Here is a 27,900-nt window from a genome sequence, read left to right on the forward strand (position 1 = left end):
TTTCCACTGGGCAGGGTGTGAAACAAAGGTGCATTTGGTCTTTTCAATGTGTATTCACAATTTATTATGAGACAAGCCCTGGAAAGTTTGAGAAAGTAGTAGGAGCTGGGATTTCCATTGGTGGACACCTCTTAACAAACTTCAGATATGTTGATGATTAAACACTCTGCCACAGCATCAATGTAATGCAATAAATATTGGAGACTATATCCCTGAACACAGCAAAAACTAAATACATGTATGTGATAAATGGCGGGGGGAGCTCCCTTTTATGGACACCCAGCCAGCTAATTAGCTATAAAATTCCTCTTAGTAGCTGTTCTCTGCTTGCTTTACCTGTAAAGGGTTAAAAAAGCCCACAGGTAAAAGAAAAGGAATGGACACCTGACCACAAGAGCCAATGGGAGGGCTAGAACTTTTTAAAATGGGGGGAAACTTCCCTTTGTCTGTCTTTTGTGTTCTCCAGGAAAGAGGGGAACAAGGAGCAATTATGCTATGAGAAGCTTTAAGCCAGGTCTGATAAAAAATATCAGATCATACCTAGAATTACTTATTTGGAACTCCCAAATGTGTAAGTAGATTAGGAATGTTTAGAAAGACGTTATTAGGTTTATTTCTGTTTATTTCTTGGCTTGTGGACTCCTCCGTGCTAACCTCAGATGCTTTTGTTTTGCTTGTAACCTTTAAGCTGAACCTCAAGAGAGCTACCTTGATGCTTAATTTTTGTAATTGTTTCTTTTAAGAGCTAGCAAAAAGCCTAAGTTCCAACTGTATTTCCTTTCTTTTTGTGTTTAATACATTTTACCTTTTTTAAGAACAGGATTGGATTTTTGTGCCCCTACAAGGTTTGTGCATATATTGTTTAATTAGCTGGTGGCAACAGCTGATTTCCTTGGTTTTTTCTCAGCTCTTCCCCGGGGGAGGGGTGTGTGTGTGTGTGTGTGAGTGTGTGAGTGAAAGGGCTTGAGGCTACCCCACAGGAAGGAATTCTCAAGTGTTCCTTCTTGGGTTCTCAAAAGGGGTGGGGGGCTTGCACTTGGGTGGTGGCAGCATCTATCCATCCAAGGTCAGAGAGAAGCTGTGACCTTGGGAGTTTAATACCAGCCTGGAGTGGCCAGTATTAATTTTTAAAATCCTTGCGGGCCCCCGCCTTCTGCACTCAAAGTGCTAGAGTGGGGAATCAGCCTTGACAATGTACATCAACCCAATCAATAATAACAGGATGTAAGTGGATATCACAATTAATGGTCAAGCTATAGAGTCAGTAAATTAAATTAATTATCGGGGATCATTTGTGTTCAACCCAGGAGGCAGCTCCAAAGAAATCAGAAGACTAAAAGTGGCTCACTCAGCCATGGGCTCCCTTATGTGTAGGAAAACCATAGCATCATGAAATGTACAAAGGTTTGACTGCTGAAAAACTTATTTTTTTCCATAGCAACTAATGGATGTGAATCCTGGGAAACTAATGCTGGCAAGGGGGAAACTGACACCTTTGAGATGTGGTGCTGGTGAAGAGTCTTGTGTATCTCCGGGATGGAAATGAAGATAGAAACACTTATGTTAGAAATATTATTGGAGAGAAATGAACTTGGTCTTGGAAATTAACAGGTCCAAACTTATGTACTTTGGTCATATCAGGCAAAGTACAAACGTACATACTTTGGAAATAACCTTGAGGAAAGTTACCATGGAAGAATGTTGGTGGGTCATCATAGTAGGGAATGACCAGCGAGGAGATGGGTACATGGTGTATGACAGATCACTGTGAGATCAGCTGGTGAGTGCTCAAAGCTAGTAATAGACTGAGAAGGCTTCAGAAAATTCTGCTATAATGTCACCAGTATTTAGTCATGAATAAATAAACTTTACTTACTTACTTACTTCTCCTCCCCCCCCTCCCGGAACACTGAAGAACAGGACTATATAAATGTACAAGACTTTAACTGTCTTATAAGCTGCAGTTACTTTGTACATTTAGGACCTAGCTTTGCAACCCTGATAGGCCACATATCTGATGGAGACTATGTCTATGCACTAGTCCTTGTGCTTCAAATCCTTTCCCCTACGGGCTTCTCAAACCATTTTCAGTGTCCTCCTATTGACAAAGGCTCACCTTCCCTGTAGCAAAGATAAATATTCACATTCCCTCACTGTTCATGCAGTGTCTTAAATAAATATACATGTGTAATATATTACATAGCATATTTCAAACATAATGTTCTCTTCTCTCCTCTCCTTTAGAATAGAAATGTAATGCATATATTATGAGCCAAAATCCCCTAATAAGAAAAACAGAGGATCAGCAGGGATCTCTGTTTAATATAATGCTGATCCTATGCTCCACAAAACTTGTTAAAATGAGGATACTCCCACAATATATAAAAGGTAGCATTTTCTGATCCACAAAACCAACAATTTTAATTTACATTTCAAAGAGAGTGAGCAAGCTCATATCTGATTCCAATATGCAGTAAAGTTAGTTGATCATTTCTACATCCATCCTATATGACCAGTTTTCATCAGTTTCATTTGTTCTGTCTTTTTAGTTGCCTCTCTAATTGTTTGTTTTCTGTTTCACTGGCTTATGATCAGATTTGACAGTGACAGGATGAGCATAAATATATTGATGGTAGTGGCTGCAACCAGATAGAATTGCAATTTCTTTTTTCCTTTGATATAATTCTATTTAGTCAGCGTGAGTGACTTTGAAGCTTATGTATGTATGTCCAATATCAGTAATTCACCAGTCCATTCTTAAGTGCATCAGTTTACAAGGTTAGCTGTTTACTTTGATCAAAGAAGGCAAGCCCAGTATCTGTTTTTTGTCTAACAAGATGCTCTTCATGTTCTGGAAAGCTATGTTGCTTATTCCAAATGGATTAATTGTTCTTCCTTTGCAGCTCTTGGTGGCATGTTGATTTCAGTTAAGAAATAGACACTTGTGCATAATCATTCTTATTTCTGAACACTGAAATTAACAATGTCAATAAAAGCTCATTGTTTGCCATTTGTTGATAATCATCAATATGTATAACTTTGGGCCAGATCTAAGTACATTTGCAAGTGTTTCCTTCATTTTTATATGGCATGCAACAACCTTTTCAAAGATTTTCAGCATAGTTTCTGTCCCTGGATGTTTCACACACAGTTTCAGCATTCTTAGGGATTTGCATCTTCATAAATCCCAACTGAAGTCAAGGACTAACTGTGAAAAAGCCATTGTGAAAAATCCTTGTTCCATCTCCTCACCTCTCCAAGCCATGCCCCCTGAAATTTAAGGCCCATATTTTTCCAAGACTTAAGCACAGGCTTAACTTTATGAACTGTCAATAGTCCTATAAAATGAAACGTGTAAGTCATTGCAGGTTCTAGGCAAAAATTTAGGACTACAACAGTTGTGTACTGTATTTAATTGTAAGATGTTGTCAATCCACTTCCTATATAATATTTATTTATTTTTATTTACTGGGTCTATCTTGCTTTAGCCTAAACTTTTTTCTCTTCTTAGATTTGTCCCACTATTTCTTTCCTGCCATAGTTCTTTCTATCATAGATCATAGTATACTTTTTCCTGATATTGTATTTGGTGTCTGTTGTTTCTTCTTTTTCTTCATCCCTTATATCACTCCTTCTTTATGTCTTTATATTGTATTCTCTACCTCCTTCCTATAAAATCCATAAAACCTCTGCTTCTTTCTCTTTTTTTTAACTTATCTTTTTCGACCACTCCCACACCTGGGCTTCTCACCCATGTCTCCACTTTTCCAAAAAGAGAAGAACTTCTCTGGCTCCACTTTGTGGAAGAGCAGAGACATGGTAGCCACTCAGGTCCTGACCTCTCTAACCAGTTCCCTCAAGGACTTGGAACTCATCTTGCTTTCACATCTAAATTCCCCTTCAGCAAGGGGTCAAGAAATACTAGAAACTAGTGCTTCTTCCTCTGGGATGAAGACAAATTAAGTACTATTAAAATACAGTCATTTAGTTTAAAAAAAATCTTAGAGAAATTTCTGTTTTTCTGAAGGTTTTTTTTTAGTTTGTTCAGAAGCTTAAACCTTATAAAACCAAAATTGTCAGTCTGAAAGAGCTCTACTCTGACTCTCTTTAAATACTTGAGTTTGGTTAGCATTTGAAGCTGGTGGCATTATCCAGTCTCACAGCCCTTGTTATGTAATTTTGTCCAGGAGCACTCTTATTTTTGTTGGCTTTGTGGTTATGACTCAAGAAAGACCAACTTTTCACACCTTGAAGTTACAGTGTTACATAGGGCAAATGCTTCTTGGTTGAAAACCTGACCTGTATGATCTGGAGTCCAATACTGCTAATGAATATTCTCTTTTGAGGATGCTGTTGTCGCTAACAATTCTGAAGATAAGATCTATTGTATTAGTAATGTTTTGTAAATAAATCTAACCATTAATAACATATGAAAATTATAGCAGGCAAGAGTCTTATCTGCATGTTGAAAACATTCTGGAGGATGGTGCCTAGGGGTGCTTTGCAGCAGGAGACTCTACAAATTCTAGCTACGACATCTGGAACTCCTCTTGGGAATGACCAGAGTAGCATCTCTGATATTCTTGGAATGTGCAAATTACAATCTGATCAGTCCCTGGCTAGTTTTGCTGACCACAATGGAGGTGGTAAGGCCATGGTCCAGCCTTTACCCTACCCTTTGTTGGGTTTGTTGCACCTATGGAGACTCTAACTGGGAACAGGGACCATGATTCCAAAGGTGATTTTTGGCCAGAACGTTCAGACACCCCTGCAACAACTGATCAGCTTCTAGCACTTAGAATATGCTGTATAAATTTCTAAATTAAGCATGAGTTGTCCCATTGACTTCAGTGGGACAACTCATGCTTAAATTTATGTGCTAGAAAGCTTTACTGGATCAGGTCCTATGAGTGCTTTCTGGTATAAATTGGGATGGTGCCTTTTGTTGTCCTGATTCAAATCTCAGTGAAGTCATGTGAGTGCTTCCATTGCCTTGGATGAGAGCTGGATGGGGCCTTTTGTAAGGTGGTTATTTCATAGAACTTTGAAAAGGGTAATAAAATGTTCCATGCAGTAAATCAGCATTTGCATTTTCTTATTGATGTTACTTTTCCCTTCTGCAAGCTTTTTAACTGTAACCGGTGTATTTCTTTCTTTGCTGTTTTTTTTTAAATTAATTTTATATGTGTTGGCGGCTATGTTATGTGAGGCAGCATTAAAAGAATACAGATGGTACTCACTGTAGGTGAACATTTGGATTGTGAAGAATCCTGCTAGCATATTACAGTGTCTGACTGACCAGGAACCAGAACAGAACATTCTGGTAGATGAAAATTGCACTCTGACTGAGAAACACAAGTTATATGGATTTTAAAAGCGGAAACAGATTGCAGGTCTAGTAGTTTGAAATTAAGGCAAAAATGCAAACCACCACTGTTTGTGCTTGTGTGTGGTTTGGCCCTGTAAATAGACCTGTGATTGTAGAAGGTATAATTTGAGGTAAAAGACTGGGAAGATTAATTAACTGAAAGTGCACTACATGTGCTCTTTGAGAATCATTATTAAAACAGTAAAATTTCCTACTCTTAAATATTAAAATAAAAATATAAAATGCCAATGGTGTCACATTTGATGGGTTTTCAGCCTACTGTGCAAAGAAATGTTGAAACTTCTTACAAAAGGGCAAAACTGGCCATGAATCTGGGGCAGGATTTGGTGGTGGGGACATGTAAGGGGGTGTGCATCCTCTCTGCAGCACAGAGCTATGTGTTTATGGAAAGTTAGACAAGTGGCCAGAGACCATGCTATGGCTTGGATTCTCCAGTCCCCTACCCTTTGACAGGAGTGCATGGAGAGCTGCTTCATCCACTGAGTTGAAGCAACCGCCACAAAACATCTTGGCAGCTGCCTTGTAGCTCATGGCAAAAGATTCCTCCCTTTCTATTTCCCTACACATTTATCTGGCTGTTCACTGCAAACAGGATTTGACCCAAAGTTTCTACATGCTCTGTGCTGCAAAACTCTCTCTCTTTCTGTATGTATGTGTGTGTTATATGTATGTGTTACGTGTTATATATATGTTGTATATATAAAACACACAAAAGATTACATTAAAAGAACATTATTAAGGTTGCAAAGTTAAACACTCAAATCTGGCATTTCCTAACTTTTAAGGCTGCTTGTGCAACCATAATTTGACTTCCTTGTGCATATGCTTTATGATACAGTCTTTAATTACATGATCATATTCATTTTTTTCCAGCCTCTGCTTCTTTCAGTGCACAGGATGGATGGTGCTCAGCTAACGAGCAGCTATTCATTATTTTGTTTGATCCACGTTCACTATGTGGCCCTATACCTTCTTTACTGTACACTATTCAAACCCTGCTCTGAAGACAGAATTTCCTCATAGACTTTTCTAATCACCATAGCCTCTGAATGCGTCACAAAAAATGAATTTATCATCCCAGTGCCCCTGTGAGGTGAGGGGGGTTATTATCCACAATTTAGAGATGGGGAGATTTGGTACTGACAGACCAAGGTAAAAGTGTCCACTAATTTTGGGTGCCCAGTTTGACATGCCTAGGACCTGATTTTTTTCAGAGTATTTAGCATTATATAGTATTTTATATGTTCAAAGCACAACTCTCATTGACTTAAGTTGTAGCTGTGAGTGCTCAGCACTACTCCAAATCAGACATCAGGACCTCAGATTGGGCACAGGAAAATGAGGAACACACAATTGTTGACCATCTGTGAAAAGTTTGCTTTAAGTAACTTGCCCAGCATCATATCGGAACTCTATGGTGGAGGTGGGGATATAATCTAATTATCCAGGACATTGTTTAGCCTGTAAATTACATGGGTTTAGTCTTATTAAGGCATTGTCTACAAAGGAGAGATTTCTCTGAATAACTAGAGATTATGAGATAAACTTCCTCGAGTCCACATTACAAGGTTTTTTCCCCAAATTATCTGGCATCTTATCCGCAATAATTGATCCAGTTTGGAAGTGAAATAACTCTGTTCTGGAATGAGTTGTTTTGGAATAAGTTTCATGTGTACATATCCATATTTTAAATTAACTATTTTCCCTCTGGCAGTCCACTCTCTATCTTACACTGCTTAGCCTTACACTTGGATTGGCCTTTCTGTTTAGCTGTGTGCTTTCTATTGCTTTGGGGTCATCTTGATTAGACGTCTTCTCCCCATATGAATGCTGTTGTGCAGCCAGCTTGTGGTGGGTTCACACACCTGGAGGCATGTACTCATTATACCCTATGCCCTATGTTTCCATATGGACCTCTCTGGAGGTCCTGGATGACTTTTTCCTATTCCTTGTCTGGGCCCATCTGAAAAGCAGTCACTAGACTGTCTACAAACTGCTATTGTTGTTTGCAGTGTTGTTGTTGCCACTGTGTTGGATATTAGAGATACAAGGGGGGGTGAGGTAATATCTTTTATTGGATTTTTATCATTTTTCTGTGTGATTCATTTGCGATCACAGTGATTGTCTGGCTTCCCCTCATCCACCGCATTAAATGCTTCAATAACAACTATGTGGTTGAAACCAGACGATCACTATGCGCTTGAATGACCTCAACAGAAAAATGATAAAAGACAAAAATACCATATCACCTCTGGGTGAACACTTTTCATAAAACGATCACTCCATATCAGTCCTTGACTTCAAAGGAAACCTGTACAACCTTCAAAAGACAAGCCTGGGAGCTTAAATTCATAAATTTGCTACACACTAAAATCATGCTTTTAGTAAAGATACAGGATTTATGGCTTATTACACAATCTGTAAGCCACTAACCCGGATTTTGTCATATAACTGGAGAGGTGTTAACTGGACACTTCACCTTAAATGGTCTCTTACAATATGTGTTGACTACTTCTACTAAACAATCTGTTCCACCTTGTGTTTAGGTATGACATTCTGAATACCTTTCCTAGAACTGAAAAAGAGCTCTGTGTAGCTTGAAAGTTTGTCTCTCTTTCACCAACAGAACTTGTTTCAATAAAAGATACTACCTTACCCACGTTGTCTCTCTAAGGTTTACAAAATGGCTGACTGAACAAATGCAAAGGAAGAGATACTCCTGAAACAAGGACCAGTGCCATTTCAAAGCAGAGAAGCTCTGATGGAACTGCAGGAACATAAGGGACAAGAACAGGATATCTGGTGTTGCTCCCACTACCCGCCCATACAATGAGGAGCTGTACAAGAGTTTGTAAGAGAGGCCACTACTAAACCCCAGCATGTGGTCTGGACAATGTGGGACAGGAAGGCCTTGGAACATTCCCAAGAAACCAGTGAAGGTGCCCCAAACAAACCTGATCAGGAGGCGATATCCTCAGGTAGCCAAGAGCTATTTTGGATGCCCAAGCCAGAGACCCAGGTCCTGGAGATGACCTCTGAAATCTAGGAGGAGAGTCAGCCTGAAACTGTTGCAGTGTGCAGCTCTATTAGTCAGTATTATGTACTGTGTTACAATACAACTATATAGGTGGATTCAATAACTGTTCTGGGTACTGGTTGAGAGACGCAATGTTGGGCAGATGTGAGCTATGTGCCTCTCTGTCTTATCAGCTTTCCCCACCACTACTTAGCAGGTTCAAAATGGCACCTGCTTGGATAGTTAAACACTAAAGGGTTTATGTCCCTGAAGTATCAAATTCTGCGACCATCAGCAAAACAGGTTGCCCTTCTCTACCCACTTCCTGTGTCGCTGGATTCTTGCAGTCAATTGCTTTTCCACTTCTCCTTCTTCCTACTCAAAAAAGGCCACACCACAGGGGTTAAAAACTAAACACAGTGCAATGCAGACATGTTTACTGTAAAGACAGATACAGAAAGAGGAAAAAATTCACAGTTTGATCAGCATCCTCAACTTTTAGCTATATTTACATTTTATGAGGTAAATTGTCAAAATATCTACAGAGATATTTGAAAATGTATAAGACACTCATGGTTATTTTATATTAGACCCTCTGTATTGTCTGCTGGACATGATGCAGAAGCAAACAGTTCTGCAGGAGAACATTGTGGCACTATGTTCCCAACCAGCACTCCAACCTAGTCATGTCCTGAACCCTGTGGAGGACACAAGACACTGGCAGCTCCCTTACAGTCTCCCGGATGTCAGGCCCTTCCCATGCCAGTCTACGCATCCCCTTGGACAAAGAAAACAGTTTCAATCCACTTTTATGAGCCCATCACTACAAACGTGTGAGCACTCAGCACATTAGACATGTTCTGCACCAGTTCCATTGGTTTTAAGTTTGTACTGTTGTGCTGAATCAATTACTAGGAAAAGCTCTGCTGAAAAATTTCATTGAGGGTAGAGCTTCTCCTAATAACATCGGTTTCTAATAAAATGTTTACTCAAACACATTTCATTAATTATCTTGGTTACAGTCACATTCCTTTTTCCACCACTTCACCCTGGTGTCAAAGTAGGAGCACAACACATCCCTGAGCCCCTTTCACAGATCATTTGGGGCACCATGCAGAGGCACCCTCACTGGCTGCTGCTAACATCCAGAAAGTCTCTCCACCACTGACTACCAGCCATCAGAGAGGATCTCCCTGTTGCTTTCACAGATGTGCAAAATATGGCAAGCATCCAGCCTTGTTGTGAGGTACTTCCACCTTCCCTTCAGTCTTCCAAATGCACGCTCCACAGTCATTCTGCAGCTACTTGGGTTATAGTTCAACAGCTCCTTTCTCCTGTCCAAGTATGTAATACAAGTCTTCATAAGCCTGGGGAAACAGAAGGTAAGATGTATCTCAGAACAACAGAAGGAATCACAACACCATTAATATCCATAGTGGTTTCCCTAACTCACTGGAAATAAAGAGGGCTGAGTTTCTAAAGACCTTGGCATCATCGACCTTTCCAGCCCAGCCCATGTTAATATTGGTGAACCTACAACAGTGATCAATGAGGTCTTGCAGCACCATGCAGAAATACCCCTTTCTGTTGATGAATTCTGAGGCCTGGTGTAGAGGGCAAAGAATAAGGCTGTGGGTCCCATCAGTAGTCCCTATAAAGTTTAAGAACCTCATTCATGCAAAGCTATCAATAGTTACTTGTGAATTGACAAATTGTATGACTTGGTACAGCAGCACCTTCTCTGTAGCAGCCCACACATTCGTAAATAAACTGTTCTCATGGAGAACAAACTACTTAGCTACTGGCCAGTAGCAATCAGGAGTGATTAGCGTCCAGATGATGATGTCCACATGCTTCTCTATGCTGAAGGGAAATTTCATGTTGGTGTTCTGCTGCTGCAGCTCTGGAGTGAGCTCTGGGCAGATTTCTAGGAAAATAGCCTTACTCACTCTAAAGCTCTGCTGCCCCTACTGGTCATTTCAGGTCTACATTGCTATACTGTCCCACTAGTCAGTCCTAGTTGGCTGAGCACAGAAGTGGCACTCCACTGAGTGAAGCTGCTCCAGGAAAATTTCCTGCAGAAGTAAGTGCTTGATTTAATCTTCATCCTCCTTCCTTTACCCATATCTTGGTCTTCTAACCCATCCAAGGCCATTTACCTGCATGACTGCCAATACATGTGGAGCAGCCTAGTGTATTAATGACAGTCAGAATAGCAAAGGTGAATAGTTTTCTCTGTGTGCCCAACAGCAGATTGAAAATGGCACTGTTTGGCAAAAAAACCCAGATGAATTATGGGATGTTAGGAGATGATTCATGGGAATTATTTGGTTTGGCCCCAAGTCCCAAAATTCCAATAGGTCTTGTTAAGCATCCTAAAATGCACCATGAGAAAAATCCCAGAATGCAGAGAGCCTGGCGGTAGAACATTATACTTCAGTATATCTGCCTAGAATGCTGTGTGGTTATTTCAAAAAAGCACAGAGCCTTGTGGACACATGATTCACAAAGTAGCTTAAGCCAGTGCAAACAAAGCTGTGTGGGCACATGCCTTTTCTATAGTAATTCCACATTAGTTAAAGTGTAAAAACATATTCTGAGAAAACTTTCCTCTGTAGACAATGCCTTAGACTCCCTTATATTCATACCCCAATGCATGTCACGTTGGAATTTAATCCACTGCATCTCCCTGAACCTGATGGAATCTACTATGATACAGCTGATGTGCTGACTGACTGGAAGAGAGAGTATGGTAGGGAAAAGTGACAAAGGGAAGGATGTAAGTAGTTGTAACTTGCTAGGCACAATGTATACTCTGAATCAGATTTTACTTTCCTTAGCAAAGTGTAACATACACCCGTTGTTTAATTACTTGCATTATGCTGTGTAATTGTTTTTGCTATATATCTGGGAATATATAGCCCCAAAAAATCACACAAATGTACTTTTGAATTTTTAAATGATTGCATGTGGAGTGTGTCCCATCTGAATTTTGGAAATAGTAAATTTGAAGCAAATACTGGCCAATTTTAACAGAAAATTAATTTTGAATTTGTAAACTTAAGTATTGCTAAGGTCTTGCCTACACTTAAAATGCTGCAGCTACACTGCTTCAGCGACAACACTACCCATGCCAACAAGCAGGGTTCTCCCACTGGTGTAGGTAATCCATTTCCCTGAGAGTCAGTAGCTGGGTTGACAGGAGAATTCTCCCATTGACCTAGCACTGTCTGCACTGGGGGTTAAAGTGTGTCACTCAGATGTGGCTTTTTCAGACACCTTTGTGATGTATTTATACTGACCTAATTTCCTACTGTACACCAGGCTACAATCATCCAGTCAGGGAACTGCTTTGAATGTATCCAGTTAAGACTGATCGATGCAGCTGAATTTTTAATGTACCAAAAAAAAATCAGTGATCTGCTCACAAAAGTTTGTAGAGCAAGAATTATTTGTAGAAATTATTTGGAAAATAACTTAAAATACAAACAAATTGAAGAAAAGAGTGATCTGATAGTGGACAATTTGAAAACAGAAAAAAGCAAAATTTGTTCAATATATTGTTACAGGTTTTTTTTACTCTGTTTTGGGGGATGGAAAGTGAATGACCTTTTGGCTTAATTTCTTCAATAGTAGGCCTCTAACAAGGCTGACAGTTACTACCAATTGGTATGGACCCCTATTTGCTATGAACTAGACTTTGCCACTCTTTAGGCAACAACAGGTAACAAATTCAGTTCGTTAACAATCCAGGCCTGATTTGAACTTAACAGTGAAAGTTTCTATTACTAATCACGAGTCATCTAGTCTCATGAGGATTTTTTAAAAACTTTTATCTTGTGTAAGATGCATGTATTCCATCCTGCACAGAGAAGAAGCATAGTTAAATATCTGAGACCATCTGATAGGAAATCCATGACTGATGTGAATGGTGCCAGATGGGTACCAAAAATAATTAGAATGTTGGTGCTTTCTATTTAGGGTACTACTAAGGACCAGATTCTGGTCAGTCTGTGGAAATGTACTTTTAACTGCACCTAACTGAAACATATATTAAAGGATGAACCTAAGTTTATATGTTTATATTTCTTGGAGCAATCAAATACCCTACTAGAATAATTATGCCAGTGATGTACAAGTACAGAGGCAAAAGCAATAGTTAAAACATTTTTTAAATCATTGTGCCTCTTAGTGAAAATAACTGCTTGCATCCAGGTCACATTGGTATTGTTTTTATAATTCAGAATTGCATTCTCATTATAAAATTTGACTCTGTCAAATCAGTACACAGAGACAGGTTTGAAATTGAAACTACAGTGTTTAGTTTTACAAGTAGTGATTTTTTGGAGGGAATAATCTCAAAAAAGTGTTGCTTGATGTATAGTAGATAGAGACACATGACTCCATTTAGAATACAATGAAACTTGTGACTGAGGTAATAAGTAACATCTTTTAATCATACATTTTAGTAATCTCAAAAGAATTCCCACCCTATGGTAGCATTCACTGTTCCTGTCACTATGCTTGGTTGGAGGCAGAATGAGCTCTCTGTCTTAATGCAAAGAAGTGTATTTCCAGGTGGACTCCTTCAAGGCTCCATTTCTTAGGTAAGCAGCATACTAATTTGACTTAAACTAGAGCACATTTATTGCTTTTATTCTTCACTTGGTAGTCTTTAAGATATTATTTGCTGTAGTGATGAAATAATCATTTAAAAAAATACTCATTCTGGAACTAAATGCAATGTAAAATCAGTTTTCAAGGAACAAAGGCAATGTAAAGCCTAAGTGACTGGAACATATGCGTTGCACTTCTGCTTAAATTTCTGGTAGTTGACATTAATCCTGCAGCCTCTTTAATCTGGAGTTTTAGCTTTGATATGTACCAAAAACAACCAGACACATCTCACATTTATTTTTTATGTGAATATTTATAATCATTCTATCCCAGGGGCATCATCTGCTAAAAAGTTCAGCAATTAAATAGTTGATGCTGATATCTGAAGTATTATCATTAGGCTGTTAACCCTGAGATGAGGCTTCAATGGCTCTCTGCAGATTCAAGAACAGGACACTGTATTGGCATATACTTAGTTCACCCTTTAAAAGTCAGAGTTTTTTTGCATTCCAATGCACTAGAAAAGTATTTTAATTAAAAAGATGAAGGCTCAGATTCTGACGAATTTAAATGTGCCACGTGAGCCCAGTATGTCAAATGGGCTGAATCCAACCTGCAAGCCTGGAGTTGACACCTCTGTCTTATTAATATGAACAAAGAATTCTGTTATATAAGAATACCCTGACCAAGGTATATTTTCTAAGCATCTGTGAGAGTACCAGACTGTCTTTCTATCTTTACATATACTGGAGAAAATGTCGTATTGCTTATTAAAATCAGCTGCCCAACTACTGTAAAGGGCATGTGGTATTTAATTGAAAAAATTGTTTTAAAAACAATAACAGTTTGGTCTCAGAAATTCTAATGAAACATTTCCTCTTGGAAAATGGAATTTCGTCAAAGTCTGAGTCCTCATGGGAGTCCCTGCAGTGGTTCAATCACAGGGAGAGACCACCATACATTAGGGCCCATAGGGGAGAATGTGGGAAATGCAGCACTCAGAACTATGACTCCCATGAAGGGCCATGGTAGCTCAAGCAGGTGCAGAGATTAATGTTGAATCAACCCATGTTAGAATGTTTCATTTGGATTGAAAATACTGCAATTAAATGTTATATTTCTGAATTTAAATTTTTCTGAATTTTTTGTTCCGTGGAAAGTTTTAATATTTTGATTTTTCTGCTCCAGGGTCTACCTCTGAATGTGGTTGTTTGGAGAATTCCATTCACTACTTTACTCAAAAATCCTGGATGCTCAAAAAAATCTAAAAAATCAACTAAAATTCATAGTGTCATGAAGGCAGTGTCTGAGAGTCTGAACAGTTTAATTTTAATTTCAACCTCATAAGTTTCTCAACAGTGCAATGGTCATCACCAAAATAACCAACAATGAATTTAAAAGCTCCCACTATGTTTTTATAAATATAGCTTATACACCAATGTGATAGATATTTGTAAGGAACCTAAGGTAGATTTAAAAAACACCAACCCTTAAGTCTGTCCCAACAATTTCTACTTTTAAATGCACACAAGGAACTTTTATCATTCATTAATGATGAAAAAAGCTATCTGGTATGCATATAATGCTTTTTTAAAAGGTAATTTTTGTAGATGCTTTTCTACTCTTTTAAAATCACTAGATGTTATACTTTGAATGCTTACTGGTATTATTAACACAAGCTTGAGGTCGTGATGGGGTTTCTGTTAATATTTCCCCTTCTCAGTTGTCAGCTCCAGAGCTCATTAATTACATTGCTCTGCAACCTGGTGTGGAAATTGGTATCCCTATATTATAAGAATAAAAAAATGCACTCTAAATATGTTTGTTTCCCTGCTATTAGTGTCTTATATTTGTCGTCCACCTTTTTTGGTGTGCATATTAGATGGCAGTTGTCACTGTAACATCATTTTACACATGTATAACCTCCACACAGTTCAGTGAATTGTTTTGGGGGGTTTTGGTACTAAACATGTTTAATGACTTACTTAATGACATGTCAAATAATCTTATAGGACTAAATTTGTGAGTAGTGACAAGAAGTATAGCTAATCTCACTATACAGCTAGAAAAGTTTTCTGGTTTCCTCCTTTTTTTTGTATGCTAAGTATAAAGGAGTCTTGTTTTCCTTCAACTAGAAACCTTTGGCTCGGGCATATTAGTATTTGTCTTCCAACAGCTCATTTGATGTCCATCCTCCTTTCCTAATTAGTTTGGAACTGATCATTGGAGTATATATTCATTTCATCCTTTGTGTAGAAGAGGTAGAGGATTGCCAGGTTCATTTAGAGAAGTAGCTAAGAGTTCACGGCTATCCCATGGCATGATTTCTTCTTGTCAGTGGAGAATGTTACTTTTTGCAGATAAAGCTACATGGAGTATATACTTGCTGCTGCTATCTCACTCCTGTAGCCCAACCGATATTTTTTAACAAAAATCAGTTGTCTACAAAAGGCTTTAAAGTGAGATATTTACTTTAAAAATGACTGTGTAAAAATAACACCTTCTAGATCAATAGATCTCCTCTCTTTGTGTCTATTCAGTATCATATTTGCCCTCAGAGACTAGGTCCAGTTTGCAGGGCTAGCTGGTGTTAGTAAAATATCATTTTACTTGTAAACTGAGCAAATCATCAGAGACGGAAATCATTGAGAGACAATATCATGAGGATCCATGTTTGGCATTTTTCCAAAGTCACTTGGCAGGGTAGAACAGCTCTTTAACTCCTCCAACAGACAACATCAAAAATGGGGAGGGGGAAAGAGAGACATCACTTTAAACATGTCCATTATCCACCTGATTCCCCATTAATACGTGACTGTCAGTAGACCCTGTGTTCATGCAGAGTCCATATGTTCTCAGTTTAGGATTAGGTCCTAATTGCTTAAGGTTAAGCAGATAAGTAACCCATTCATTTCAGTGGCACTATTCATGTGATGAATTTAAGAATGCAAAGGAGCAATTGAGCACTAACAACATTTTGAGACCTATTCATAGAGGACCCATGTACTACAATATTTGTGCACAGCAAACCTCAGTTAAAGATGGCAATTTCAATATCTAAATTAATTGCGTTTTTTAACCTGGCATTTTAAGTTTGGTTTTCTATGAAAATCAATTTTACATGCTGGTATCATTTGCATTATGCAACTGACTACTAATTTTGGGGGGAGGAAATTGATGTTAACTTCATGTTAGTAATCTTTTATTGCAACGCTCATATGCCTTCCAAAATTAAGCTATGTTTAACTCCATGTAATGCAGGATTTTAACCCCTCCTTGGTTTTAAATTTAAACATGACAATTCTTTCTCTCGCTCTCTTTTTAAAAATGCTTTTTATATTACTATAAAAAGGAAAGTTGAAGTAATTTGCATGTAGTGTTGCTCATATTTCATAATTATTGTGACACACAGATAACTTTTTCAAATGCAGTGTGATCCACTGAGAATGGCATAGAAGCAGCCAGCTTAGCCCTTATGGGAAAGTGCGTGTCTCACATTACTCAACTCTGGTTTCCATCTCACATTAAAGATTGGTTTTGATAGGCTCCAAAGGGATCCCCATTCAGTCTCCTTTACTAGAGGATGCTGTTTATGATGTGGAGCCTTAGAGGGTATGTGGAGGGATTAAGTGGTTGTGAAATGGATTTTCTATTGGGGGAAATAAACCACTAAAATATGTAGTGCCCCAATGTGAGTTTCAGTGGGAAATTTATTTAAAGAAAAACTGTCAACCTTCATTTACATCTGTAAAATGTGCATACCTATGATTATTACAGTGAACACCCAGGCTCAGGCTTTTAAAGGTGTTGATGCATTCAGCATTGCAATGCCTAATTGATTTAAGAGCCTAAATCACATTTCCAAAAGGAATTCAGGCATTTAGGAACCAAAATACTATTGACAGCTGATAGTATTTAGGAGTATTTAGGCTCCTAAGTACCTAAATCACATTTAAAAATGAGACATAGGTTCCTACATCAGTTAGGCATTACTATGCTGAGCACAGCAATCCCTATATATCTTCAAAAATCTGGGCCCTAGCCTTACCATTTAAAGACTTAAGAGAGTGCTTAACTTCACTGCTGTGACTAGTTTCACTGAAATAAAAAACAACAAGGAGTCCGGTGGCACCTTTAAGACTAACAGATTTATTTGGGCATAAGCTTTCGTGGGTAAAAAACCTCACTTCTTCAGGTGCATGGAGTGAAAGTTACAGATGCAGGCATTATATAACGACACATGGAGAGAAGGGAGTTACCTCAGAAGTGGAGAACCAGTGTCAGGGCCAATTCGATCAGGATGGATGTAGTCCACTCCCAATAATAGATGAGGAGGTGTCAATTCCAGGAGAGGCAAAGCTGCTTTTGTAATGAGCCAGCCACTCCCAGTCCCTATTCAAGCCCAAATTAATGGTGTTAAATTTGCAAATGAATTTTAATTCTGCTGTTTCTCTTTGAAGTCTGTTTCTGAAGTTTATAATCAAAGGGGCTGACAAAGGAGGTGCTGTAGTCATAATGAACAGGTTGGATTATGAACAGGAGGCTGCCAGGCAACTCCAACACCACATTCTACAGGCCATTATCCTCTGATCTCACTGAGGAATACCAAAAGAAACTACATCATCTGCTCAAGAAACTCCCAGCAACAGCACGGGAACAAATCTACACAGACACACCCCCAGAGCCCCGAACAGGGGTATTCTATCTGCTACCCAAGATCCATAAACTTGGCAATCCTGGATGCCCCATCATCTCAGGCATTGGCACTCTTACAGCAGGATTATCTGGTTATTTGGACTCTCTCCTCAGACCCTACGCTATCAGCACTCCCAGCTATCTTCAAGACACCACCGACTTCCTGAGGAAACTACAATGCGTCTGACGAAGTGGGTATTCACCCACAAAAGCTTATGCTCCAATACTTCTGTTAGTCTATAAGGTGCCACAGGACTCTTTGTCACTTTTTACAGATCCACACTAACATGGCTACCCCTCTGATACTTGATACAATGCATTTGTGAACTTCCTGAAAACACCATCCTGGCCACCATGGTTGTAGAAGCATGGTGTATTGCTTTACACCAATATTCCATATGAGGCTGGACTACAAGCTGTCAGGAACAGTATCCCTGATGAGGCCACAGCATGCCTAGTGGCTGAGCTTTGTGACTTTGTCCTCACCCACAACTATTTCAGATTTGGGGACAACTTATACCTTCAAGTTAGCGGCACTGCTATGGGTACCTGCATGGCCCCACAGTGTGCCAACATTTTTATGGCTGACTTAGAACAACATTTCCTCAGCTCTCCTCCCCTAGCGCCCCTCCCCTACTTGCACTACATTGATGACATCTTCATCATATGGATCCACGGAAAGGAGGCCCTTGAGGAACTCCACCTGGATTTCAACAATTTCCACCCCACCATCAACCTCAGCCTGGACCAGTCCACACAAGAGATCCATTTCCTGGATACTACAGTGCAAATAAGTGATGGTCACATAACCACCACCCTATACCAGAAACCTACTGAGCACTATACTTACCTACATGCCTCCAGCTTCTATCCAGGACACATCACATTACCCATTGTCTACAGCCAAGCCCTAAGATACAACCGAATTTGCTCCAATCCCTCAGACAGAGATAAACACCTACAAGATCTTTATCAAGCATTCTGATGGACTGAGAGAGATTAGACATTAAATTTTGTCTTGCACCTGGGACCAGTGTACTTTGGAGAGAACACTTCACATTTTGAGTGTGGTGAGGAAAAAGAAACATTTATCTGGTAGTTGGAGTCAGCATTATTTGGTGTAGTTCACGAGTGGGAGTGCCAACTTCAGTGCAGACTGCCAAAAGGCAGGGCAGAAGCTCCAAACTGGTTGTACATTCTATAATTTAATTAGATTTTACCATCCCAGTAACAAGTGTGAACTTTTAAAGCACTACAACAGTCTTATCATGGAGTCACAGACAGTCCTGTTGGGTATTCCAGTCTTTCCTGCTACTCAGGCATGTGCAATATGTGATAGATGGTCACTTTACACCAAAAATCACAACAATATTCAGGTTACTCCCAGTCCCGAAGGACTAGTCAATTACCCCAAGTCAATCGTACTCAGAGCTCAAGCTAAAGACAAGTCGTGCAGCCAATCATGTAATAAACTAACTAAAGATTTATTAACTAAGAAAAGAAATAAGACTGTTATTTATAAGATTAAGGTAAGCGCGCGCGCGCACACACACACAAAAATGTGGTACAATCTTAAATTCAAAAGGTAATAGAAACTTTTATAGCAAGAAAGCTTTTATGTCCTTTAGGGCTAACCCAAGCCAAGCAGCTTGGGGATTTCTTGCTTATTTCTAGGAATGTTTGCCCCTCAGAGTTCAGCTAGCATAAACAGACCCCAATTCCTTCTGGCTAGGGATTTTTATATCCCCCCCACCCCCTCCGAGTTCAAGCTGATGAGACAAGTGCTCCTGCATGTAGCCTCTTCATGGGTGAGTGGGGGAAACAATTGACAAAGTCTTTGTTCAAAAATGGTTCATTTGGATTCAGTAGTCCTTCCTGATGGACAGGATATAACAGTTCCTGGGGTGATCTAATATTTCACATTTGGTAATGCTTTTCCCTTGACTGTGGGGAATTTACAGTCTTAATCATTTTTATAGTTACAGAGAAAACATTTAAACATTACCTTATAACATGGGATACAGACATTATAAGTAGTATTAATATATGCAGCATCATAAAAGTATTCCATATATTCTAAACACTAAATACATTGTTATAAAGCTAATATTTATTCTGATAATGCTAACACAGAAGTAAGCCAGACTGGTTTCCAGTTATGCATTTGTAAGTATTCAGTGAAACCTAGGGACCTTTGCAGGAGCTGACACCTGGTCTACCAGCGTCACAGGTAGTTATACATATATTTTTAGATTATCGCTGCGTAGAAGCTACTAAAAGGTTTGGAATAGTGATACCAAGTCAGGTATTTCTGGGGTGGGGGAAATTTTTTCAGATCAAAGTTTAAATATGCAATTAAGAACAACTAGTTAAGCCAGACACCCCTGCCATGAGTATATGGGGTGTATGTGCAGGAGTAAACCCAGGGAAGGGGGATGATTTATGCACCTGCCAAGCCCGAGTGGGAGCCAGGGCATTTTGAGATCCTGCCCCTATATCACTGTCTGGGCCTACTGACATTAATTCCCCAGCTTGGGGAAAGAGCTCACTGCCTGGGAGAGAGGCACTGCTGGTATTGGAGGCTGGCCCATGCAGCTTCCTCTGTCATTGCTGTTATTTGGGTGGGGATGAGGAGGGGGAAGAAACAACATGGCAGCAGAGTCACTGGCTCATGTGACCTGGGCCAGCTTTAGAACCACTGCTATTCAAGATCATTCACACAGGCTCAGTTTTGGATGGGCCTGGATGCTAATTGGATGGGACATGCCCCATCAAGGCCCACTTGTTGCTATGCCCCTGCTTTGAGCAAGTGCATAAACCTTAAGGGGAGCATTTGTCTTCCCCCACATTCCTCCCTAATTTGCACCCTTTTTCTGGAATGCTTGAAATATTGTATGTGAAGATGGATTGGGGGCTGAGTACGGATAAGGTCAAAGTTCAATTCCTCGTGGCTCTGCAGTTTCTCATATGGATATCTTTATCACCTATTCTCTGTGTATTTATCAATCTATATCTCAGAGACAAGATCTTCTTCAGGTCTGTGCAACTTGAAAGCTTGTCTCTTTCACCAGCAGAAGTTAGTCCAATAAAAGGTATTACCTCCTCCACCTTGTTTCTATCATTTCCTGGGACCAATACAGCTTCAACAATACTGCAAATTGATATCTCACTATTTATAGTGTTTTATAACTTTGTATACAAGCACACTTTGCTTAATATATGGCTATGTTATGTTCATATCTGGCTGGGGAGAAATTAAAAGATTGTGGGCATAAAATTTCCTTGTTTGCCTCTACTTTTATTTATTTTTTGCCAGAATATTATGTGCAGTAGTTTGAGGTACAGCTATTGTACACAGACTCCTCCTTGTGGTGGTAGTGATTTTAAGTCTTATACTCCAAAATTCACTATATCCTTCAACAGAAAGTCTTCTGTTGGTAGTGTAATACCGATCAGAATTAACTTTATATTTGTATTAACATTAGAATATTTGTATTAACATTAGAAAATAATAATGTTGAAGTACAGTATGTCTGACAATAAGTTATAACAGGCATAGTTCTCTTTTACTGTTCCATTTGTTTGTTTGATTTTCATTCAGGTTTCCATATGGGGGAGGACTAGCCTTATGGGCCCACTAAATAGTATGGGAAATTTCTAGTTCAGTATCAGCTTCCTTCTGTGAAACATAATTTGGTTTATTTATCTTAAAATCCAACTCTAGGCATAAAAAGCAGTGATGGTGAATAGATATTCTCTTTATCGCTGGATAGCTGAACCCACAATTCATCTGATTTCGCTTGGCCATCGATACTGGGGAAATGTACACACAGATTTTGTGTGTGTGAAATATTAAACATTCCACATCTGTAACCTTTCATATATATCTTGAGAACAAAGAGTGAAATTTACCCAGTTGAGTGGGCCAGTACCAAGCCTAAGTATATACTTGCTTTCTCTGGTTATGCGGTATAGATATTACGCAGCTTTCTGTTACAATGCTCTATAGATTGCTGTTCGTGAGCAAGGAGCCAGTTTAAAGGAACTAGGGCCCCGCTTCATAAAAGGATGTAGGCACCTAACTTCCATTTTAGGTGCCTTAGTCCAAAATTTAGGCACCACTGAGATTCTCAAAACCTTTTCTAAATTGCAGACTTACCATAAAAGTGCATAAAGTCCCTCAGCACTTAAATTTCTACCTAAATCCCTTTGTGGATTTGTGCCCATGTGTCTCATCCAGCAAGTGTCCTCCTGAGAGGTTTCTTTCTTTCTTCCTTTCATTGCTTGAACGGTGTACCATAGTGAGTCTTGGTATATGAATAACTGAATATTTGAAAATTACAGGTTGTTAACAAATAATTAGACAAACTGTTTTTTTTTTCTAAAAGACAAACTGTAGAAAATTAATCAAGAATAATTATTGCTGGCACATATAAAAAGTTAGTTGATCTTTGCAGTCTTTTCATATATTTGTGAATAAGCAGTGAAAAAGGGGACCTGATTAAAATAAATTGAAGTTGATGGAAAGACTCACGTTGGCTTTAATGAGCTTTGGATCAGGCCTACAGGGAGCAGACTGGAGGTTAATCAAAGTCAACTTTTGTTGTTGTTTCAAGCCAATTAGATGAGTATCTTGGCACCCCGGGAACACTATAGTTTTCTACTTTATTACTATTTTGGTATTAGTGTTTTAATAGGAATACAAAAATAGAAACACCGTTTGGATAGGGTCTCAAATCTACTATAGTAATGTAGATTAATTACAGTTAGTTATAGAAGTGCAAGCTTGAATTAATATGCAAATTTTTTATTTGGTTTTCTAAATCATAGGTATTCTTATAAAACACCTGCAAGCTTTTAAATTTGTTTTTAAATGATATGTAAGCAGAATGACAAGTTAAGGTTACTAGATTTCCTCTAGCAATTATATGGACTATAAAGGAAGTGAGGGAAATTGTCCTTCAGGTTGCATGCACAAAAGGGACCATCTGTGTACAGTTCTTCTGCTGCATGCAGTTGTGGACCTACTGGTCTTGCCTTGTTACCAATTCCAGACTGACACTGAAGTCACTGTATGGAGCACCACTCCATGGCATGCAATGGGTCTATGTAGATCCCCTGCACTGGCTCTTCATATGCTACTTCCTTTCCCATGCATTAGGACATTGCATGACCATGGGTAGAGTAAGCAGGATCGGTCTGATGCTTTTAAAGAGAGGGTCCAGAACAGCATCTTCTCTGTCTTGTCTCTCTCCCCTCATCTTTTTCTTTTCATACCTGCTGTATTGTCTGTTCAGGGCACTGTGTCCCATTGTGGTCTATCTGTATGGTGGGCTTCTAGCTGATAATAAATCATTAGTAAGTTTCACTTTGCAGTTGGTGGCACACAGTTATTTGCCGGTGCACAATTTCACCCTTTAGGCTTTTGCTTCTGGATCTGCTCTCCTGGCTGCAATCCCTGACTGCAGAACTGCCAATGAGCATACTGTTGTCTACTACTACTAGGCCCCTGTTCAAGCTTATTAGAGCTGCTCCCACAAGAGTTTGTTGGCAGCACCATCACTAGTCTGACTCTATGAACTTAGTAGTGTCACTAGGATACATCATCTCTGGAAATGTGGAGCAAATGATGTCTCTTGCTCAAATGAGTTATTTTTATTAATAGCCTTTGATTAAACTTCCTTTTATTCATAACAACGTCCACTAAACATATAACAAATCAGATAAACAATAACATAAATAGTGTTCCATGTTTTCAGTTTTCATTTGTAAATCTGGGAATTTTTCTATATTTATTTTCCAGACACTAAAACTGGAATGAAATTGGATTAAAATAATTTTCAAAAATTGGAAAAAATCGGGGAAAAAAGAAAAACAAACAAAAATACCCTTTCATAATACACATATTTTACTATAGTATCATTGAAATTGGGGTTTTTTATGTACAGAGATTTTTTTTTGTATATCTCAGAGCTAGTAGTTTTTCCAGAAATACTGGTTTGTGTACGCTTGGATAATTTTCTTCAAAGTATCCTCACTCATGTTGAGTCTCTTGCTGTCTTGGAGGTAGTCCAACTTTGAAAATAAGCGCTCTGCATCAATAGATTCAAGAGGTACAATCAAAGCTGACTGTGCTGCTTTGCTGAAGTTGGGAAGTGTGTCTTGATGACTGTTCCAAAAAGCCAGAACATCCAGTTTCACACTGTCAGGGTTAGGCATGTTCATGTAAGTAGTAAATTTCCCTTTCAGATCTGAAATTTCATCTTTCATGGCAAATGGTAGAAATATTCTAGCATAACAGTCATAGTCTGTTGCGAAATTCACTTTGAGGAAGGGATGACATTCCAAAAAGAATCTTCATCACCAAACACTTCAGGGTTCAGATTATGGGCCAAAGTTGTCTCCCATTTCTTTCTGAGCATTGTGTTGAAGGTTTTGAATGCTTTTTTGATTTTCTAGTTTTCTGGGGTTGGAAGGATTTCCAGAAATCCAGATTTCCTGCTGTATGTTTCTCCTGCAGCTTTTGTGCTCATTTCAGCTGAGATTTTGCTTGTCAGGACCTGGTAAAAGTCTGTATTGGCAAACGTTTTGTCAGTATTCAGAGAAAACTCCAATGTTTTCTGTGTGTCACATGGTGATTCCAAGTTTTCATCAATGAATGTTACCTTGGTGTGCAGAATCTGGTGATCATTTTGGTTATTTGCCAGTCTCTTCAGAGTTTCTGCTCTAGAAGCAACAAATTCAGGATGATCTAGGAGACACATTAGCACAGTCCATGAATTAATTACATGACAGCCAGTGAAGTACAAGCTCAGCCACCTATGTGTCACAACAGGGGTAGGTAAACGGCAGTCGGCTCTGCACTCGTCTCGCACTGTGTAAAACAAAACATTCAACTTGTTTGCATGCTCCAGAATCCAATGATGCAAGATTTTATGTGTTTCATTTCTTCTGTAGCAGTAGCTGCTGACAGTGCAATGTTGATCAGATGAACAGGACAAGTAATATATAAAAGCTCTGGTTTCTGATTGAGTGTAATCTCCCATGTAGGAAGCAGAATCTATGTTAGTTGTGGCCACATTTTCCCAAGTTAGTTGGTACATCTTAAACATGTCAGTTATTGCTGTGTCCACAGAACAGGCATCAGCAGAGGGGATAAATGTCACATCAGCACAAAACAATGAGGGTTTATGCACTTTGAATTCAAGAAATGAAAACAAAAGGCCAAGAATCAGATGGCCCAAAGCATCAGGAGACTTGTCAAAAATCAGATTAAACCCCACATTTCCACCAATTTGTTCCATCAGTTTAGATACTAAAGCATCATCATTCTCTTTCAGATACTTACGAGTGAGGTGTCCTGCATTGGGAAAGGTTTTTGCTGCTGGACAGTATTGTCTCACAAAGTCAGCAATAGGCCCCTCTCCAGTTAGCAGTGGCTGTCCAGCGAAACAAAGAGCATACAGAAATTCATTGACACAGTTGTGCTGCATCTTCTCTTTCATTAAAGCCCAGTTAAAGCTCCTGATATTGACTATTTATCCTGAAACTCGCTTTCTTCTTTAAGCTTCTTGTGTTGCCTGCTTTCGACATACCCCCTTATTTTGCCACTGACCTCACTGCTGCAGTATTTGCAGCACAATGCGTCCTCTTCACTCCCATCATTACTTTCCTTGAAAATTTCTAAGCACTGATTTTCTTGTTGGTATTCAGGCATAGATTTGTGCTTTTGCCTCATGTTTACTTTTGACCTTATCTTTATTTGTGGAGGATTGATTGCTTAAATTCTGTGCTGCATTAAACAGATGCAAAGAAATAGGTGGGCAGTGTCTCCTTGTGAGCTGATCATAGCGTGATATTAACATTGTCTGATCTTCTGACATGTACTGTGTGTGGGTTCTGTGTTTTTTACACTGCAGAACTCCTTCAATTTCAGAGTGCAGGACACAACAGTTGTGTAAAGTGTTGGTGTTTAACAAAAATTAGTACCCCACCCCAAAATTGAGTGGATTGATAAATAGGTGTAAATCAGTAAAAAAGAAACTCCTTTAACAAAAAAAACCCTGGCAATTTTCAGTGAAAATCAGTAAAAACTGAAAACGCAGAACACTACATATAAACTAATAAAAATTATTAACACATGCCCTTGTATAAGGTAGGATAAGCTCTGTCCTGGTAACATCTCTCACCACCTCTTACTGGAAGCTTTGTGAAAACCAAATGCCATCCCTAGGACCATGTCCAGGTGATATGGAAAGTTATAATTTTAAGATTATACTCAGCAGTTGCAAATCTTGATGCTGGGTGAAAGTATGTATGTGTCCTACATAGTACTGCAGAGGAACTGTGTCCTGTACCATGTTTTTAAAATGCTAGCCTTTGATTGTTACACATTGGCCAGGTGCTACTACTGCCCAGTTCACAAGGGAAAGAGAAGGGAAAATCGTCATCGGTTACCAAGATAAAAGTGTTATCATAGAATCATAGGACTGGAAGGGACCTCGAGAAGTCATCGAGTCCAGTCCCCTGCACTCAAGGCAGCACTAAGTATTATCTAGACCAGTGTTTCCCAAACTTACAACAGTTGTGTACCCCTTTTGAGACATTTGTCTTACTGTCGTACCCTTCTCCGGTGAAGATAATTTAGGATAGGGTAAGGGGTGGTAGCCACATTTTTATAACACACTCCTAATTTGTTTCATTCTGGATTAAATGTTTATTAGAAATAAATACAAAATTATATTACATACAGTTGAAACAAAACTTTTAATAGAAATAATAGTTACATGTAGAAATAATAAAAATAATAGAAGTGAATCAACAGTTTGGCAGAACAGTGTGTGTGTGTGTGTATATATATCTATATCTATATATATATCTATATATAGAGATATATATATGGTGAATTCATATAATTCTGAAATTAAAATACACTGGTTTGGTTAGTGAAGAAAGCACTAGTTTTAATACTTACTATTTTGGTATTGAAACATTTTCAGTACAAACCAAACTATTCAGTGCGAGGGATGGAACTGCTTTTGACCAGACACTATTGTGGAGATATCTGGCTCGATGTTTGTGATCTTAAGATGAAGATGGGGCTCCACATCAATAAGACAATTTCGTTTTTTTGTTTTGATACCAACCAGTGCAGAGAATCTGATCTTGTGCAAATACGAGGTGGGAAAAGGCAGAACATACTTGACAGCTTTGTCCGATAGAGCTGGATATTCAGAGCTAACCGCCAACCAAAATGACGTCAGTGTATTTTGCTCAGATTTTGTTTTCAGGAAGCTATCTGAAGCCAGCTCCAAGAGTTGTTCTTCTTCTGAAGCAGAGAGGTTATTTGGCAATGTTTGAACATTGATGACAAAAGAGTTCCTTATCCATTCAAAGGTGCCATCCGGTTACTGTGTGTGCGTGAGAGAGAGATGTGCATTGCCCCTTACGTATGCTGACCTCACTCTAAGTACACTGCCTTTTTAAGTACATCGGGAAGTTGAGACAGCAGCTGCTGCCTGCAAGCTCCCTCTGTCCTGAGCCCTGTCGTGTCCCCCTCCTGCTCTATGGAAATAGGGTAAGTGGATGGAAGGATCCAAGGGGAGGGGGACACCCTGATATTAGTCCCCCCGCACAGCAAGCAGGATGCTCCTGGGAGCAGCTCCAAGGCAGAGGGCAGGAGCAGCACATGGTAGTGTGAGGGAGGGACAGCTGAACTGCTGGCAATTGATAGCCTGCTGGGCAGCTGCTTCAGAGGGAACTTAGGGAAGCAGGGAGCTGATTGGTGGGGGGGGGGCGGAGCTGTCAAACAACGTTATAAGGGAGCATTGCACAACTTTAAGTGAGCTTATTCCCTAATTGATCAGCAACATAACAGTGAAACAACGTTAACTGGGACAACTTTAAGTGAGGAGTTACTGTATGCATGTGTATCTTGAGATCCAGAGAATGGAAGCACACTAGTAAATTATGTGTGGAGGCAGCTGTCAGCCCCATAAACATATAAATAAAGCCACATTTCTGCATTCCGTAGTTCAGGTCTGATGATAACATATGGCCCACAAGCTTTTAGAATTCTTTTCTGAAAACATTTGTGCATCATTAATACACAGTCCTTCTGGTAGCGAATAAAACTGTTTTGGAGCATTCCCTGAACCATTGCCTTTGCTCTCTGTCTCTGCAT

The 27,900-nt window shown here is 39.2% G+C and overlaps 1 protein-coding gene across 3 annotated transcripts in view; it reads left to right on the forward strand.

Moving 5' to 3' along the window:
- ZNF385D (zinc finger protein 385D) overlaps window positions 1–27,900 on the forward strand; it is a 922,283-nt gene that overhangs the window by 329,974 nt on the left and 564,409 nt on the right. Inside the window, exon 1 of one of the 3 annotated variants that reach the window (XM_045007124.1) lies at window positions 472–571. The exons of the other annotated variants lie outside the window; for them this stretch is intronic. The gene's annotated coding sequence lies outside the window, so the exon portion shown is untranslated. Of the gene's footprint in view, window positions 1–471; window positions 572–27,900 lie in introns of those variants that run through there. 3 annotated transcript variants of the gene reach the window in all.

This window comes from Mauremys mutica, chromosome 2 (assembly GCF_020497125.1).
Source record: "Mauremys mutica isolate MM-2020 ecotype Southern chromosome 2, ASM2049712v1, whole genome shotgun sequence".
Taxonomy (NCBI): domain Eukaryota; kingdom Metazoa; phylum Chordata; order Testudines; family Geoemydidae; genus Mauremys; species Mauremys mutica.